At 43.8% G+C, this 18,736-nt stretch overlaps 1 long non-coding RNA gene across 1 annotated transcript; it reads right to left on the bottom strand.

The window, feature by feature from the left end:
• Window positions 1–319: 319 nt before the first annotated feature.
• LOC115286836 lies at window positions 320–11,012 on the bottom strand. Its single transcript, XR_003906311.1, has 2 exons — window positions 10,159–11,012; window positions 320–1,030 (listed from the first exon to the last, which is right to left on the bottom strand). It is a non-coding gene; the product is annotated as an uncharacterized LOC115286836 (long non-coding RNA).
• Window positions 11,013–18,736: the final 7,724 nt, after the last annotated feature.

Below are 18,736 nucleotides of genomic sequence, written 5' to 3'. Positions count from 1 at the left end.
GTGCTTGGCTATATAGTCCCAGTAGAATCTCCAGAAAGACCACTAGCAACCAGGAGACCAGAGTTCACTTTGTGTCTCCATCGCCTGCATGTGACATTGGGGAAACCATTTTTGTGTTCACTGGCTTAGCATTTCCACCTAGAAAAGCCACATAATGATACTGTAGTGTAGTGACCAAAGGAAGTGGTCAGTGTGAAAGCTTTGATCTTTCAAAAGACAAGCGTTACAGAAATCAATGATGACATCAGTGAGTCTGTCAAGCTGAGGTTTATTTGCAAATAAAATATCAACCTAAATACAGAGGTAAACTGAGGCACACTCAAATTATCAAAAGTTGGGTCTATTTGGGAGGAGCAGAGGACATAATTCAGGAAACCGTGTTGTGAGAAGCTGCAGGCCAGCCGGTTGAGGGGTTTGGGGTGGGCTATAGTTAAGGGAAAGGAATGCAAAGAGGGGAAGTCCAGCCAGACTTGAAGCAGAAACTTTGATGACTTGAAGGAGGGGAGAGATTTCAGGCAGATGCTTATCTGTCAGCAGGCACGTCTTGCTTGGTCTTCCGTAAATCACGCATTTAGTGGAAACCAATCTCTTGGTTCTGAAAGTTCTGATTTTCTGAGGATACAGATGTGAGAGTCTTGATTTCATACTGAAATCCTCTTGCAGAAGCGATCTGCCTGGAGTGAACAAATCAGCGCCGCCCCTCCCCACCCCCAGCCTTGCAGACTGCCTTTGGGACGGTCCCCTTCTGTGCTTCTGAGAATCTTGAGGGTGGGTGAGAAGACTAGCAGTAGAAAGAAAAGGTCATATTTGCAGTTCCAGTGACGAGAAGCTCTTTCCCCACATCTGGATGTATTTGGTCTTCCTTCGTGAAGTAGGGAGTGTGTGAGTTGTGTATGTTGGTGTGTATACGTGAGTTCTTATATGAGTGTGAGGGTGTGGTGAGGCTGTGTATGTGTGTGTTTGTGTGTCTGCTGTAGAGAAGAAAAATGAATTTTGCCTCTGTCCTTCTAGATTCTTTGCTGATTCTCCCCTGTAATGAAAAGACAGATAAACAGGAGAAAAATGAACAGAAGTTTAATAACACGGACACCTCCTAGGTGCAGGGGAGAGCCCCAGGAAAACGGGGTGACCCCCTGAAACAGCCACGCCATCACCTTATATACCAGGTGACCAGGAACAGCACAGGAAGCTGTTTTGAAGATTTAAGTCCTCCTCTTCATTGGTGACAGTTTTTAAAGATTTAGTTTTCCTCCTCTTCCTGTTGCCAAGAGGAAGTCACTCTTACAAGGACAAATGCCATATGATTTCACTTGTATGTGGAATTTAAGAAATAAAACAGACGAAGAGAGGGAAACAAAGCACGAGGGGCTCTTCATGATAGAGAAGAAACCGAGGGTTGATGGAGGGGAGGTGGGTGGGGGATGGGCTAGATAGGTGCAGGGTACTAAGAAGAGCCCTTGTGATGAGCACTGGGGGTTGTCGGTAAGTGCTGAGGCACTGAGTCCTACCCCTGAAACTAATATGCACTGTATGGAAACTAACTAAAATTTAAATTAAAATAAAAAGTTCATTAAAAAAGCACAAATGGAGATTTCCCTCCTAAAGGTAAATGTCTCTCAAAAGGGTATTCATTTTTCAGAAAAATAAGATGAGATAAATAAAATAAAATGTAAAAAAATGTAAAAATAAAAAAAGGGTGGAGATATTCCTTTTTCCGAGCTTCTCCTGTGTCTGCAGTTTTGTAAAAATACCCAGCCTCCCGGGGCATCTGGGTGGCTCAGGTCATGATCTCATGGTTTGTGGGTTCGAGCCCCGCATCTGGCTCTGTGCTGACAGCTCGGAGCCTGGAGTCTGTCTTCGGACTCTGTATCTCTCTCTCTCTCTGACCCTCCCCTGCTCATGCTGTCTCTCTCTGTCTCTCAAAAATAATAAAAAACATTTTAAAAAATTGGAAAAAAACCAACTCCAGCCCCAAATAATCCTGAGGCCAAAGAGGAAGACTTTGGGGTGGCATTTTCTGCTCCCCTTTGCTACACACCCGAGTGTATCTGAGTGTGTATTGTGGATATTTGTGTGTATGGTTGACAGTGTGAGCATGTCTCTGTGTGGAAGTGTGCACAGCTGTCATGTGTGTGTGTGTGTGTTGAGTCAGAGGATCCGGCCTTGGGCCAAAGCCTCTGCTCTTTCCCCTTTTCTCACTTGCCTCGTGCCTGGTTCGATGATTTTACTTTGATGCTTGTGAGTTTATTGGATTACCCAGCATCCCCACGGGTTTGGGTGTTCTAGTATTTAGTGCCATTTCCTACAGTTTAATTCACTTACCTGGAGTCAGCAAAGTCACAGCCATTGAGCTGAATCGAAGATTCCTTTCACCTTATACTTTGAGGGAAAAAGAGCCAAAGGCCCCATGAGGGAGAGGGCAGATCTCCATACTCCCTACCCTGCCAGCGGCTGGAGGACATCCGTCCTGGCAGTCATAACACCTGCCGTTGTCCTTACGGTCCCCTTGCCCACCTGAGGGACCCGGAGTTCGGGCCCCTGCCCCAGTCAGGCGATGCTGGCACCCCGCAGGTCCTTAGTGTCTGCAGCGTGAACGCAGCACAGTGACCCAGAAAGGGCGCCTTTGAAAAGAAGTTTTAGAAATAATAAAGAAAATCTGCTTCCAGCAGCCACATTTCACCTCAAGAAAATGATGTTAAAACCAAAATATGTTTTCTGGTTTTTTTCAAAAATTCAACTTTCTCTATGTATTCCAAGCTTCTATAACAATAAAATAGCTTTGCTGTGATATCACCATTTTGTAGAAGTAAAAATGTGATTTAGTAAAATGGCTTTGTTTTTGTTTTTTGGGATTTTTTGTTTTACATTTTAAGCAAAACAAATGTCTAAGCTCCCATGCAGGGGATGGGCTCTGGCAGCCCTGCTCCCTTTGTGGGCTCGGGAAATGCTGGGACACATGGGCTTTGGGGCACCTTGGTGGCCCCTTTCTGTTAAGCGTCCCACGTTGGCTCAGGTCATGATCTTGCAATTCGTCAGTTCGAGCCCTGCGTCAGGCTCTGTGCTGACAGCTCAGGACCTGGGCCTGCTGCTTCTGATTTTGTGTCTCCCTTTCTCTCTGCCCCTTCCCAGCTCCCACTGTCTTTCTCTCTGTCTCTCCCTCTCAAAAAATCGACAAACACTAAAAAAAAATTTTTTTAAAGGAAGAAATGTGCATTTCTCTCCTTCAGTTGTGGGGAATTGAGTCTTACACGGCCTTATATTCTAACTCTCAGTATAAGAGGTAAGGCCCAGTGAGGGCTGAGGATGGGATTTGAAACAGGAACAAAGTACGCTTGAGGGGAGCAGACCTATTTGCCAAAACTCAATTCATTGAACAATCAGCTTATGTTTACTGAATTATCCCTCATTGTTACTGATTAATCACCTGTGGTTCCTATTACTTACAGTGTATGGTAACTTTTATTTTGCTATTATACAGTATATTTCAGGCTTTTCTGTTCTTTGGGCCTATGCTTGCTGAAACTAACAATTTCATGTCCTTTTGAATTTTGAATTGAATTCTGTCATGATATGATTCAGAGAAAATGGCTGATGAGTGGGTTCATTTCTTCTGCTGAGTTTTCAACAGACTCATCTGCCCTTTTTATTTTATTTTAAGTTTATTTATTTATTTCGAGAGAGACAGAGAGAGCATGAACTGGGGAGAGGCAGAGAGAGGGAGAGAGAGAGGATCCCAGGCAGACTCCAAACTGCCAACTGTGGGGCCTGACATGGGGCTTGAACTCATGAACCATGATATCATGAGCTGAGCTGAAACCAAGAGTTGGTCACTTAACTGACTGAGCCCCCCAGGCACCCCACTCATCTGCCCTGTTAATGTCGCTCAATTCATAGAATGGCTTTATTGAGTAAGGGGGACAGAAATGGAGTCACAGCTGGTTGATGAGGACCCGGATTTGAGTTTGGTCTACCTGTCAGAGTCTGTCACATGTGCTGTGTGTCATGGTCTTTTGTAAATCTTTACACACCCCACACACTCATGTGTGTACACACAAACACACACAGTTATGTTCATTTCTATGCAAGTCTCTTCCTTAGTCACATGTGAGCTTTTCCCGAGGGACACGGTTTCTCCTGATTAATCCAAATAATTAAAAATCTCAGCTTCTGGTGATTTTTTCATGTTATTTATGACAACATAAATTTAAAAAAAAGACCTCAGATTCTGAAACAGAAAGTATATATAAAATGGGCCTTTTAAGTCACCTTGACTGGCAAAGCATAAAAAAAAGTGGAAAAAAGAGCAAACAAGGGTGAAAATAGTAGATGTACATCAGAATTGGTTGTGAGCTGTGCAATTCTTTACATATGATACCTTCTAGAAACTTCTGGATGTTGGCATTTCCATTCTGCTGTTTTGCATGGACTCTTCTTTTGTTGTGATTTGATTTTGGGGAGAACATACCTTGAACCTCACCACGTGTCATGGCTAAGGTGGGCTCTGGTGGAAATCTCACAGCAATTCGAAGCAGCAGGCTCTTTCTTCAGGAAGCCAGAAGTCAGTCCCCTACTTAAAATGTGCAATGGTTTCCCTCAAATACAAGATAAAAAGTAGCATCGCTTACAGAGCTGTGACCTGGGGTGTGCACTGGGTCCTCAGTCTCTACTCTCACTGGGCTCCCATCAGTCCCCTTGCGCCCTGGAGCCACCTGGCTTTCCCTCACTCTCTCACAGGCCGGTGTCCTCCCACCTCGTGCCCTGCAACTGGCTCCTTTCCCACTTGGAAAACCTTTGCCCCAATTTTCTGCTTCTCCTTGGTTCCTTTACACGTCAGTCAACGGTCACCTCCTCAAAATGACCTTCCCTGACCCCCTGCTCATCACCAGCCCCAACTAATCTTTCAGGCAGCACCGGGCTTCGCTTTAATCACGGTCTTCATTTCTGCGTGACATTAAGGACACTTTTTTCCTATCTGCTTCACTCATCACTGGATCATAAGCTCAGTGAGAGCAGGAAACCCGTCCCCTGCTCAGCTGTGCCCTTGGCACCTACGAGCTCGTGACCCAGAGAGTCCTTAGGAAGCGTTTCTTGAAACTGCACTTTATTCCAGAGAAGCACGAACATCTTTTTTCCCCCCAGTGTCCCGTCAGAGAGGCTGTGCCCTCCGTTTTATTAATTTTTGTCCTCTTTTAATGTTAAAACAATGGATTTTGCCACAGACATGTTTTGAATTTTTCTGTTTTCATTTCATCCTTCATGGTTTCGCATATTGACGTACCCCCTTACATTTTCTTCTAGTGTTTTTTATGCATTTGATTTACATTTAAATATTTAATCCATCCTGCATTTACTTTGGTATAAGACCCATGGTCAGAATCCAAATTAAATTGTATTCAAGTTGCTAGCTGGTTGTCCTCACACCATTTATTGGAAAATTTTTCATTTCTCTACTGATTTGAAATGACAGCTTAGTAATATGCTAAAGTCCTCTGTACGCCTTCCCCACGGCGGTTGTCTGTCCCATTGATCTGTTAGCCCACTTCTGCCCCAGAACTCCAACATGTCAATTAATGTAGCTTGATTATGGCGCAGTTTCTAATCTGCCAGGACAAGTGTCTCTTTCTCTAGCCCCCACCATTATTTTCTTTTCAAAGGGTTTCTTTTTCCTCAAATTAACGTTAGAATTATTTTGTCAATTTTTTAAAAATTCCTAGTGGGATTTATTAGGGTTGCTTGAAAGGAATGTATTATCATTTTTAAGCTTGCTCATCTAAGCATTTGGGATGTTTTTTGATCAACTGTCATGTTTTATGTCCTCCAGGACTTTATTTTCATTTTCTTCTTAAACTTGGTGGTCTCTGGGAGTGAAACACACTTACAGCCTTCTACCCCATTTTCCCCACTTCTGTAGATTTCCTGTGTCCTCTGTACCTCACTATTTTCATCTGTATTGAGTCAGGTAAAGAGAGTTGCCATATCCCAGAAGGTCTTGAGAGACTTTTTATTTGAAAGAATGACTATAGCCTTCCACGACGAATGTCAAGGTTTTGGACAGCAGAGATAAGCTTGCCAGGCCCCAGCCCTTCAGGTCAAACATAATCCCTAGCAGGCTGTGTGACCATCTTCTTGAAGCAGGTAATTGTTTGTCACCCTGAGTCTGCTAAAGTAAGACAAACATTCGTTGTGAACTCACCTTTCAGGTGCACCAGACACTTGACTCTGAGGGCTAGGTGTTGACAGGTAGTCACCTAACCTGAAAGGAGACATTATTTCAAGGGGAAATGTTGCATGGAGATAAACAAAGGCAAGCAGGATTAACTTCTGCTGGTCAGACTTCGGGCTCTGGGCTCGGATTGTCTGATTTGATTCTTGACTCCATTATTTACTTGGCCATCTCTTGGGCCAGGTGCTTCACCTTTCTGTCTCTCAGTGACATCCTCTGTCCAAGCGGAGACAACAATCATCCGTCCTGTGTGGTTTGCTGGGAAGATTACGCGTGATCTTCCCTGTAAGTGCTTAGAACAGTGTCTCGCTTAATACATAATAATGATTGTTTTACTTATTCTTGTTTCGATGTTGTACAGAACTGAGAGATCCTTAAAATCAAGGAGTATCTTCTTGAACAAAACAGAGTGCTCAGGATGTAATAATGCACTCAAGGAGTGTTTGCCAAAGCCAATCTCTGTATTATTTTCTGTGTAGAATTTGCACCACAACAAACTATATTTACCCATGCATGTGTTTATACATTTTTTTGTGTTTTTTTAATCTTGTTTCCCGGGTCTTTGGTTCCGCTCTCTGCTGTCTCTTTCTCCTGAAACCTCCAAATACTCTTAATCACCAGCAGGAACAGCCCTGTCTTATTGCTGCCTCAGTTCCTGGATGTTCCCAAATCCCTCTGTCTTCTTCCATCCCTCCATGCCCTTACTGAATTCTCTAATGACCTCCTGATGGTCACACTTGATGGAAACAATTTTCATTCCTCTGTTATCTTACTTGATCTGCATGACTTTGCACTGGGTCACATACTTCAGGAGAGGAAGAACTTTATTTGTCTTATTCTCTTTTGAATTACTGGTGCTTACAACAGTTGCTGCACATTGTAGATACTCAATACATATTTGTTGAATGAGTACATTTATAAATAGCAGTCACACTTTGGCCATTCCCATTTTCTGAAAACATTTTTTTCCATCTTTGTCCACAGAAACACCACACTCTTGTTTTCTTCTGGTGATTTCTTGGTTTCCTTCTTTTCTTTGTCTGTCTCTCAAATATTGGTATACTTCATAGATCAGTTTTTGGCTCCTCTCTTCTCTTAAAAGTTTTCTGTAGGACCTCTTATATGTCTTCAAACCATCTACACAATACTGGTGACTTCCATGTCTTCATCTCTACCCAAATTAATATGGATATCTTTAGACCACTTAGTCATTTGCCTATAGAATGCCTTGATATCTCCCTGACATTAAAAAATATATATTTCCAAAGTAAAGTTTATTAGTTTTTTCAGGCCTTCTGTGTTGAATATGTAAAATTAAAAAAAAAGTGATTAGTTGGAAGTCAAATTATTGCCCTAATTGCTTGCAGATGCTAACTTGGAGGGCACTATTGTGTGATAAATGGTCCTACTGACTGAGCCCCAGAATTGTGAAGTCATACTTAGTTCTGAATTGAGTGAATTGAGTGTGGGATATACTGATTTCCATAGCAACCACATTCTCTTATGTGCAGGTGTAACCCAATCCCCGACAATATGGTTGTGCAGTTGAAGGCTAAGACACAATCCCCATCATACGCCCTCAGGCGATCATGAACCAACTTGAGACCATTTGGTGGTGGGTCATTTCTGAGTTGGGAAGCATACCACCTTAGTCCCAGTTTCGTCCCTTCGTAGTTGTCTTCTTAAGGACACAAATGGAGTTTGGACTGTTAGTGCACAGTCAGCTAGGCCAGGCATTAACACTTTAAACCTAGAACTCCCTAGTTCCCTGACCTACATGTGGAACCCAACTCTTGTGGAGTTCAAAGGCAGCACATATTGTTCACATGGGCTATTTACATGTTTACGTATATTGAGTCCCTGAAGTCTGAAACAATTACACAAGGAAAGACTCTCTTTTTCCTACAACTGAGTCTTTGCCTCAGCTGTGTTCACTTACTAAGGGCTCTGTCGCCTTCCTGCATCTGCTGAGCCCCTGTGAGGGCTGCAGATGTGTGCTTGGGCCAGCTGCTGTCTAATTCAGGGTCAGCTATAGCCACCAGCACCCCTAGATCCCTTCCTCAAATGTCCGTCCCTTTGCTGAGAGCCTCTCTGCCCACACGTGTTCCTAGAACCACGCTCTGTTGCTGTAGGCAGAGCTGGAGGCTGAGTATCACCTGTGTTAGTGTTCAGGAGTTATTGTGAGTGTCAACATTGCCTACAGATGCAGTTTCCGAACCAGGAGGATTAATCCTCACAGTCAGTGCTAGTCCAAGACAGGTGATGGAGGAGAAGCAAAGCTCCCTGCTCCCTCTGGTCAGGCTGGTTTCTAAAGCAGAAGAATGGAGGGGCACCTGGTGGCTCAGTTGGTTGGGCATCCAACTTGGCTCAAGTCATGATCTTACAGTTTGTGAGTTTGCTCTGTTATCTCTCCATTGCAGAGCACCGTAGACCAATGGTTCTCTATCTAAGATGAAGAATCTGTCACAGATTATTACTTTCACAAAACTGAATAGAAATATCTTGCTGGGGAGCTTCTTAAACTCTTACCCTTGATTTTGTATTTAATTCATGGCCAGCTTGTAACAGTTCAAGTCTGGCCCTGGTCTGAAGACCTCACTCACTGGCACCTTCTAGACTTCTCTTCCTTCTACAGGAGGCATGAATAATTAACTTGTATCATCAGTCTTGCTCTTTCACATCCCATGTACATCCTCTCCTTTCTCTCTCCATTGCCTCTTTCTTAGTGCAGACCTTTATTTCCTGCCTGGACTATTGCAGGTGATTATTACCTGAGTGGGGCTTACTCCAGGCTTCTTATACCCCCAAGCCCGTCTGTGTTTGTAATTACGCTCAGAGTGCTCCATGTGAAATGAAAACTTAATTATTTCTCTCTTCTCCTTAAAACCCTGCCTCCTACTCAAAGCACAAACATTGAGTGGCACCCTCAGGCCACAAGGGGTTGACCTTGGTTTGCTATTTCAGGTCGCCTCTCTTCCATCCCCTGCACCACAATGGCAGAGAGCAATTCCTGAGAGTGACCAGGTACCAGATCCTTTACAGAAAGCCCAATCTCATGGAATCTGGGAAATACTTCCTTTACATAATAGATGTTGAGAACCAAAGATCAGACGGCTCAAGAACTTTGTCCAAGAAGAAGCAGACCTAGGGCTTGAATTTAGGTCTGTTTAATTCCCAAAGCCTATGTTATTTCAAGGTGATATGGAGCCTCCTGGAGTTTCTCCTGTGCTTCTGGGTATTAGCATATAGTGTTCCCTCAGTCTTCATCTTCTATTCTTGATTCATTTCTATTCTTATAGTACCTGCACTGATTATCAACCTCTACCTAATGCATTTCTTGAAGTTTCCTAACTCCCCAGAGCCCAGCTGCCTCTGGAGTCCCTTCACATTTTGTTCTAACATGCAACATATTGTGTGATAGTTTGGGGCTACTTTATTTCCCTTCCTAGATATTGAGCCCCTGGGACTGGAACTGTCCTCTGTGCTTAGCACTAGGTCTTTAGTATGAGAGATGCTTAATAATTAGGTCATTTATCTTTTCAGGTACCTTATAAATAGTTATTAAATAAGACAGGAAAAAAACCCCTATCTTTATGGAGCCTACCTTTCAGTGGGGGCAAATTGAAAGAATAAAGGAAAATTTTATTTTACTTAAAAAATTTAATTCTAAGATAGTTAACATACAGTGTGATGTCTGCTCATTACAACAAACACACTCCTTAATCCACATCACCTTGTCCCCCCGTCCCTGAACCCCCCTCCTCTCGAGTGTATTCTTTATAGTTAAGAGTCTGTTTCTTGGTGTGTATGTCTCTCACTTTGTCTCGGAATAAAGAAAAACTTAAAAACTGCCTGTGCGTCTGTCGTGCTTACTTGCTCCTCTTTCTTGCCTCAGGCACTCCATTCCCCGCGATGGTTCCCACCGGGGTGCTCACCTTGTACCACGACAGCCAGCTGTTAGCTCTCAGTGCGGCCATCTGCTGTCCTGCATTGCCGTCCCCAGGTGTGCAGCCTGACATGGCGTGGTGGCTCCTGATCGTCCTCCTTCATTCTGTCTCTGTGAGATCAGAACTTCCCTTTATACGTCGGCAGTGTCCCAGGATTGTCCAGGAGAGTCCTTTCCAGCGTCTCTCCATCACCCTATCACATGTCATTGTTTTCAGCACAACCGTGCTATGCTCCCAAAGGCCACGCTGGTCAGTGGTCCACTGAGCCTCAGTTGGGTCCTCTGAGCCCAGCAAGATTTGGAGCAAACCATGACCTCTCCGAGCCTCAGTTGCCTCGTCCTTGAAATAAGATTAGATTATTCCAAAGTTGATATCTGGCATCCTTTTCTGTTTCCAGGGGTCCAGCAGGCAAGCTAGGGAACAGCTACCACTGACTGCCACAGTCACTCAGTAGGGATCTGTGGAACCCCTGCTGTGATCCAGGCATTGTCTCAGGTGCTGGGATAAGGCAGGGAACAGATCATCCCTGGCTCTCAGGCCTGAGGAGCCAGGTAAGCAAGGGAATGCATGCTTATGTCAGGTGGTGACAAGAGTGACAGTAGAGCTTCTGAGTGGATGATGAGCGGAGACCTGAAGGAAATGAGCCCCGTCTGAAACTCTGCCTGGCCAGTTGCTCAGAGAAGATGAATCCACTCCCCACAATCCATCCCCCACATTTCTCCCTTGTCAGTCTATTATCACAGGCGTACATCCATTTCTCAGGAACGCTCTCCGGATGGCAGAAGAGACAATGGGGAACGTTCCCCACTTGCCATCGTTCGCAGCTCTCACCAAAGCTGTGTCCCAGGTCCTGAGCCGAGAGGAGAACTAGTGGCAGGGTGCACCCTGAACCCAAGGGACAGCTTCAGAGACAGCAGAAAGAGGTGCGTCACAGGGGAACCACTGTGTGTGTTGTCCCCACCCCACGCAGGGCACGCTGCAGCAGTTACCGAGAGGAGACAGGTGTTGGCACCTAAGACCGTAGAAAGGACTTGCCAACACGCTTCGTAGGGCAAAGGGCTACAGTTGGGCCGACTGTCACCTCAGCGCCTCCTTGGATTACTCCACCTCGGCAGGTTGGTGCGTGGAGAAAATCACTCAGGGACTTGTGTGCCCTTAGACCTACTTTTCAGCCCAACGTCCCAGTCTAAGATTTTTTTGGGAAAAGGATGATAAAGTAAAACGGAACTTGCTCTCACCAGATTTCGCCTTATTTGGAGAATCACTGCAATTTATAAAGTTGATGGTGATGTGAGCACGGCCTCTAGTGTGGTGAAGCTGCTGGGTGTATTTTCCTTCCTGGGCCTGGGTAGCTCGGCGACAAAGAGGGAAGCTCCGAGAGGTCCCGCTTCTGCTGCCCCGCCTTGGTGCGCCCCATGCCAGGACCTCCAAATCAAACTCAGTAAGACAGAGCTGTGTTAGAAAGAAACTGCCCAGAGACTTTGGTTCATCGAAGGGACTCTTTGGGTAAACTGTTAATTTACCAATTTATTAGCCACTAGCGGGCTTAGGGTCACACGTACGCATTTGAGATTTACCTGCATTGAAGAGAAGCCAGTTTCAGGACACTTAATCCTCCCTAGGTAAACAGAACATCCAAATATTGAAAATATTGAAGGAGATCTCTTTTTTCCCTTCATTTTTCAGGGCAAACATTTCAGGTGAATTTTTTTTTCTCTCTTGTGAGCAAGCCAGGGAGAGAATGGCCTTCCCACTCAGGAGAGAGCCCTTAGCTCTGAGGCAAGGTCCTTGAAAAGGTTGAGAGCTAGAAATCAATTACAGGAAGAAGTAAATAAGGATAGGAGCTAATAGTTATTGTTAATGCATTTGTTGAACTATCATAATAATGAACCATCATTCATTGCTTAGCATGTGTAAATAACATGGTGAGCATTTTACAAGTACTGTTTGTTTTGTTTTTGCAATTGTCTGAACCAGAGACAAAAATCATCCACAGTTTATAGATAAGGAAACTGAGGCAGAAAGCTATTAACTATTAGTAGTCTCTCTCTTATCCACAGGGGTTATGTACCGGACCCCCAGGGGATCCCTGCAACTACTGACTGTACTGAACCCTATATGTACTGTGTTTTCCTATATGTACATGCCTGTGATAAAGTTTCATTTATAAATTGGGCACAGTAAGAAATTAACTACAGCTACCATAAAATAGAGCAATTATAATGATATACTGTAATAAAAGTTACATGTGATTTCTCCTTCCATCTCTCTCCAAATATCTTGCCTTATGGTACTCGCCCTTCCTCTTATGACATGAGGTGATCAAGTGCTTCCTGATAAGATAAGGGAGGGGAATGACTAGGCATTGTGATATAATGTTAGGCTAGTATTGATCTTCTGATGATACGTCAGGAAGATCATCTGCTTCCGGACTGTAAGTAGTAAGCCACAGAAAGTGAAACCATGGATAAGAGGGCACTGCTGTAACCTGCTCAAGGCCATCTACTTAGTAAGTGGAGTCATTGGGAAGGCCCTGCTGGTTCTGGAAGGAACACTTACCCTCCATGTAGTGGCACCTCACTGAATGGCTGTCTGAGTTTTGGGGATCCTTGCTCTAAAAGAACTGTTCTTGACAGCTCAGTTTTGATTGTAGTCCTTACCTGCCCTTACGTGCACCAACCACAGCGAGGAAGAAAAACCGCAGGAGGCATCATCAGGCCATGGCATAGATAATGCCATTTCCCTAGAAGTTTTTCAAAAGCAGTAGAATATTTAATTTTATATTTTAGTGGCTTCCAATGTTGAGTCTCTTGTTTGCACAAGATAATATTTCTACATGTCTCCGTCTCAGTCTGTGTGACGATAACAGATGGGCAGAGTTTGCTTAGGTCACTCCTGTTGGAGGTGGTCTCAGAGTATGATTCAGAGGGGACTCAGACTCTGGGAGGATTGTGGGAGTAAGAGATAGACTTGTCTCCTCTGATTTTATGTCTACAATAAGACAATGAGTGTACTTCCTTTGGAAAAAGAAATGAAGCAAGAAAACTTCCAAGTTTATAGATTCAAGATATGGGTTTTCAAAATTACGTCATAAGCTCTCACATGAGGTTGACAACTTCCTGCTCCCTGTTGCTGGTTCCTTTCACTATAAAAATTCAGGTTTGAAAGAGCTATTACTAAATACTGGAGAGAGATATTAAAGAAGTATCTTTAATAAATACATAATACCTTTAATAAAGAAACGGATACAAAGCTGATACTTTCTATAAGGACTGAATGGATATTTAAAAGAGCAGAGAGGGGCGCCTGGGTGGTTAAGCATCTGGCTTTGGCTCAGGTCATGATCTCACGGTTCACAGGTTCGAGCCCCACGTCAGGCTCTGTGCTGACAGCTCAGAACCTGGAGCCTGCTTCGGATTCTGTGTCTCCTGTTCTCTCTGACCCTCCCCTGTTTGTGCTGTCCCTCTCTGTCTCTCAAAAATAAATAAAAAAACAAAAAATATATGAAAGAGCAGAGATATGATAGAAAGTGAATATCTTCCTTTACCTGGTTGTAAGCATAAGGAATGAGTGTCTTGATTAAAAATCAGACCCAAAGATCTTTGTAAGACGAGTAAGAACTATAAAACCTGGCCACCTATGTTATACCTAATTAAAATAAGAAATATCACTATTTCTTTAGGAAAGACTAACCATTTGTTTTAGAAGGATCAGCCATTTGATTACCAGTTTTTAGGCAAGTTTTGAGTCCAAGTTCAAAAGTGTCATTAACCTGCCTATAAACGTGTAAAAAAAACCTTGTGTCTTCCTTGGTGATGTAAATCATAATATATGTTTGGGTCAGAGCTATATTCATTTCTTTATTTTTTCAAGCTCCAGAATTTTGTAGAGGGGAGGAAATGGGAAACACAAATATTTTTGGCTTCGTGTGAGTTTACAGTACTCTGCTCAAATCCGTGGCATGTTCTTAGGGAGTAGGAGGTTTGGGCGAGAGCAATTACTGATAGATAAGTGGTGAATGCAGAAGTGACTTGCCAATATTCAGTTCACCACTTGATAGTACAGGGAAGTTCATCATAGCTATTCCTGGGAGAACGTTTTGTCCTAATCATAGGGTTATTTCAGAAAAAAAAATGAATAAAACTTGGGGAAGTATACCGATGTTTTAATATCATATTCTGGTAAGTTTGTCCTTTTGGGTCCAGAAAATGAGGCCACACTTCCTGGGGGATTTCCTGGGCCAGTCAGGGAAGAAGGGTATGTTCATCATTATGTATCCTGAGTGAATGCATCAGAATGGTGGCAAATATTGAGGCAAGGGATGGGGATTTGAGTGATGGAGATTACACAATGAAGCGGATATTTTTTTCCATCAGGGGTTGGAATGGGGTCTTAATGGGGGTATGAACTTTGTTGTTGTTTCTTTAATTTTTAAAAATTATTATTTTTAAAATATTTATTTATTTTTGAGACAGAGAGAGAAACCACGAGCAGGGGAGGACAGAGAGAGAGGGAGAGAGACACATAGTCTCAAGCAGGCTCCAGGTTCAGAGCTGTCAGCACAGAGCCCGATATGGGACTTAAACCCACAAACCATGAGATGGTGACTTGAGCTGAAGTCTCATGCTTAATGTACTGAGCCACCGGGGGCCCCTGGGAGTACGAACTTTGAAACACAGATACATTCGGAGGCCCTGCAGAGGTGGGTGACCTACCCAACCACGATGACTACATGCCAGGCACAGGGCAACAACAGTGGAGAAGCAGATCTTGTCCCTGTCCTCAGAGAGCTTATAGTCTAGAGGCGGAGACAAGTATTAAACAAACAGTCTTTAAAATTAATTAATTAACCAGCCAGTTGTGGCAAAATACACATAACACCAGAGTTCCTGTCTTACTCACTTTTAAATTTATTCTCCAATGGCATCAGGTCCACTCCCATTGGGCGATCGTCACCACCATCCAACTCAGAAGGTCTTCTCTTCCCAGACTGACACTCTGTGCCCAGTAAGCCATTACTGCTCTTTCCTCCCTCCCCTCCAGGCCCTGGAAACCACCATCCTACTTTCTGTCTCTACAAATTTGACAACTGTGCATAATTCAGTTGAGTACGGTCACAGTTTTTGTCTTTTTGTCTGGCTTATTTCACTCCAGGTTACATCCTCGAGGTTCTACATATTGTACCATGTGTCAGAATCCCCTTCCTTTTTAAGGCTGAGTAATATTCCATTGTATGTATGTATGTACAGAGCCTATTTTTTTCTCTGTTCATGTTTCGGGGAGCACCTAGGTTGCTTCTGTGTTTTAGCTGTTGTGAATAATGCTCCTATGACCATCGGTGTGCAAGTATTTCTTTGAGATCCTGCTTTAAACAAATAGTTTCTTAAATATGGAAAATAAAAATGACCTGTGAAATATGAAAAAATGATACATTGAGCAGTGAATGTAAAAAGGCCATTGTTGTTTGTAGTGAGAGGCTCTTTATGGCAGTTTCCTGAAGAAAATGTCACTTAAGATGAGACATAAGTTAGCCCAGAGTTAAAAGAAGGAGAGGATGGCTGGGGGAACATTCTAGGTGGCTGTAGGAGCAAGCCATAGGCTCGAAGCAGCCCAGCATGGAGCACTTGAAGAATGACATGTGTGGATTGATCTGGAGGTCTGAAAGGAGGTTAGGATTTCCTGGGATCTGGACCTGTTGGCTCTGTTGGCTTTTTCCCCTCTGGGAAAAGTAAGATATGCAAATACTTGTGGACATCAGTTTGCTGGGCTACGTTCATTTCTTTGTTCCTGGATATTTAGTAAAATTCTTCCAGAAAGTTATACTGTGGAGAACATTAAGGGAAATGCCCATTCAATGGTGGAAATGGAGTGGCAGAGGAGAGGACAATCTCTGTGGGAGCAGAGGTGACGATGAGGGAAATGGCAGCTCCACCCAGGACGTCAGTGGTGGAGAAACAGTGTGGCAGCTTGATGACAGCTCCTGATGTCACAGGAGGACCTGGGACACTGAGGGAGTCTCAGAATGACCTGGGTAGCCCTGGGGAGGCAGGCTTGTTTTATGTCCAAGATGAGGCTGGGCAAGCTAGTGCACGATGTACACATGGCTTCCTGTTCTAGATTTATCCTCTTATTTTATTCCTCCCTTTGACTAAAAGTGGAAATCTTGAGCCCTCCTATTAGAGTTGGTGTGTGAAAGATTATACACAAAGGAGAAGAGGGAATCTCTAAAGTATCTCAAGAATCACAAAGGCCAGCTTAATAGCACATTAAATTACTGATGAGTAAGTATGGATCATATTCAAGTTTGGAATTATTAAAGGAGTCAAATGGAGTGGTGAAGCTACACCTGTAAGAATTGGACATATACTTCATTGGGGGTGAAAAACTTGAATCTTGGCCATTTGGTGTGTGTGTGTGTATGTATGTGTGTGTCATAAGTGTGGAAACATACATACAGTACTCAGTATGTGTTTTAAAATTTTTTAATGTTTATTTATTTTTGAGAGAGAGAAAGAGAGAGAGAGAGAAAGAGAGAGAGAGAGAAAGAGAGAGAGAATGAGCAGGGGAGGGGCAGAGAGAGAGAGAGAGAGAGACAGAATCTGAAGCAGGCTCCAGGCTCTGAGCTCTCAGCACAGAGCCTGACATGGGGCTGGAACTCACCAATTGTGAGATCATGACCTGAGCCTAAGTCAGACCCTTACCTGACTGAGCCACCCAGGCGAGCCCTCAATGTGTCTTCTTCATCAATTAACCACTGAGGCAAGCTCTTCATTTTACAAGGATAAGAATCTGAGAGCAGCAGCAATCCGGGTCTGTGTGTCCTTGCCCAGCGAAAGGAACTTACAACCAAATACAATACATTAAAATAATGTGTATGGATAGAAGCCTTTGTGGTAGTGTTATTGAAAAAAGTTTGCAAAATATCTACTTGCAGGTCTTTTAAAAACCTTTACCTGGTAAAATTCCCACCTCTGCTGATCCTGTTGATCAGACCACATGCCCTATAAAAATAAAACTCTGCCCTTAGCCAGTGCATATATTCTGATAGCAAATCCTGATAAATTTACGTAAGTGGGAGCATAAAATATGTTCTACATACCACAAGCGATTTGAAGGCATAGAAGGTTGTGTTTTCCTAGTTAACATACTTCTGGAGCTTCTGGGGTGGAGAGAAATGAGGTAAATTATTGCTGATGAGTCACAGACGGGGCATGTCATACCAACAGTGTGAAGCATCTCATTCATTAGCAGTGCCGCCTTGGCAGCTCTGCCCTTCCGGGAATCTTCCATATGACTGCGAGCGGTCCCCACAGATGCAAAAACTCTCACATTTTTCACCATCTTTGGCATAATTTCTAACGTGCATTGCACATTTCCTTATCACCTTAACTGTTGGTAGACATTTGTGACATGTTAAGAAACAGTACGCTTATTTGAGCTCCACAACTGCGGGCGTCACTTTTCTCTGGGAATTATCTGTACCCTTCGTCGTAGCTGAAGGGGTGGACCCAGGCTGTCGTATCTCTTCGATGGTCATTCTCCTCTCCAAGCGATGAGACCAGGAATGTATGCCTGAGTTGGTCTAATCCCACAAATCTGCACAGTGGGGATTCAGGTTTGGGGCACACGGACACCGACACAGAGGGGTGGGTTAACTCTGTCAGGGATGGTGTCCTCCCCAGGCCAGACATCGCCATAGGCAAGCTGACGCCCCAGGAAAAAGAGAGCGGCCCCGGGTCTGCAGACAGGAGTGGGTGCCCAAGCAAAGGGGGCTCCTCCAGGCAGGGTAACAGGGTCACTTGAACATAGCAGTCGGGCTGACCGTAGGTTTAGTGAGGTATTTTGTTTTTGAAATTCTCAGGGACTTCAAAGCCTCCTGATATCCAGTATTCACCTGTCCTGTCTCTTCAGTCACCTCTCCCTCCTCTGAACCATGCCAGCAGCCATGTCTCCCAGCTTGGTCTTCCCATGTGTGACTCCTTCGGCCTGAACTTTTTTTTCCTTCCTCCTTGCCTCTTCCATGTGTGCAATTCTACTAATGCTTCAAGACTAAGATCAGATGACAGGTTCTTCAAGGATTCCTTGGGTCACTGAGCCGAGGGCACCTCTCTCTCCTTCCCATAGTGCTCTGTGTCCCTGCTGGTGACCATCTGCCGTCAGTCATCCATACGTGTTTCTTCTATCTGGTAATCGACTATCAGCCTTTTAGGGCAGGATCTCTTCCTCTGTCAAATCTCCAATGTACATGGCACAGAACACAGTACAAAGTAGCTGTTCATTAAATATACAGTAAAACCTTGGTTTGCAAGCATAATTCATTCTGGAAACACACTTGTCATCCAAACCACTTGCATAGCAAAGTGAATTTCCCCATAAGAAATAATGGAAGCTCAGGTGATTCATTCCACAACCTAAAAATACTCAGATGAAAATGATTACAATACTGTACTATAATATATAAGATAACAAGGGAATACAAAATATGAGGAAAAATAAATTAACCTGCACTTTTTTGAAAACCTTCATGGCCAGTGTGAGGGAGAAGAGAGAGAAGGGTTACTGTGGA

Source organism: Suricata suricatta, chromosome 3 (assembly GCF_006229205.1).
Source record: "Suricata suricatta isolate VVHF042 chromosome 3, meerkat_22Aug2017_6uvM2_HiC, whole genome shotgun sequence".
NCBI classification, from domain to species: Eukaryota; Metazoa; Chordata; class Mammalia; order Carnivora; family Herpestidae; genus Suricata; species Suricata suricatta.
This window is presented reverse-complemented; position numbering and strand designations above follow the sequence as displayed.